A 643-nucleotide genomic window follows, 5' to 3' on the forward strand; every position below is an offset into this window, starting at 1 on the left:
GCCCTTTCGAGGGTGAAGGGCAACCGAACGGGAGCGGAATCTTTAATGAACCCAAATCAAGCAATTTAGGGCATGCTGTTTCGCGCAGTTGAAGTCTGTTGTCTAAAACGAAATGGCGATAATAATGTGCTTTCCGAAATGGGATAACTTCGTATATGTAAATTATTGAAGCCTTCTGTTAGATGTCTCAATCGGCCGGGGCACAAGCATCGGATCACGTCGTAAACAATGAACTCTCGAAATGAAACAGTCCAATAGTTCAACGATGCTTAATTGAATTGAAATCCAATAACAGGAAGTAAATAGCAAAAGCGAGCAGTGGTGCTGAGATTAGAGACTTAACCAACCTCATTAAAGAGTCACGGTCAGTTCAAATTGAGTCTGATCTGAATGTTCCGGAACCGCGGTAATTGAATGAGTTGTCCAGATTATTGATTACTGTTCTTTTGCTATCGCAGCTGACCATTGGAAATTGGTGTTAATAAATGAGCCAAATACATTTTCGAAATTAACAGATAAAAAGTGACATCGCCACCGGGCATACCTGATTATACTCCATAAATCTCGTAAAAATGCCCCATCCAAGACCGAATAAATCATGTTTCACCATAAATCAATTTCAGCCTTGTTATCGGATATTTGA

The sequence above is a fragment of the Dendroctonus ponderosae genome, unplaced genomic scaffold (genome assembly GCF_020466585.1).
Source record: "Dendroctonus ponderosae isolate FM_Combo_2020 unplaced genomic scaffold, Dpon_F_20191213v2 Dpon_F_20191213_1, whole genome shotgun sequence".
Classification (NCBI taxonomy): Eukaryota; Metazoa; Arthropoda; class Insecta; order Coleoptera; family Curculionidae; genus Dendroctonus; species Dendroctonus ponderosae.